A 207-nucleotide genomic window follows, 5' to 3' on the forward strand; every position below is an offset into this window, starting at 1 on the left:
CAAGCGCCGAAGATCCAGGAGTACCACTTGTTCACAAAATCATTCCCCTGAGAGATTCTTATGCCGTGGTCGTTCTCTGTGTTACCCTGGCAATGCTTTCAGTAGTACTTGCACACAAGAGGCTTTTTGATGTGTATGGACGCAGATTAGTGCAAACGCGGAAAAGTGTTCATCATGATATATCGATGACTGTATGCATTGGCTGTA

Source organism: Penaeus monodon, chromosome 31, assembly GCF_015228065.2.
Source record: "Penaeus monodon isolate SGIC_2016 chromosome 31, NSTDA_Pmon_1, whole genome shotgun sequence".
Taxonomy (NCBI): domain Eukaryota; kingdom Metazoa; phylum Arthropoda; class Malacostraca; order Decapoda; family Penaeidae; genus Penaeus; species Penaeus monodon.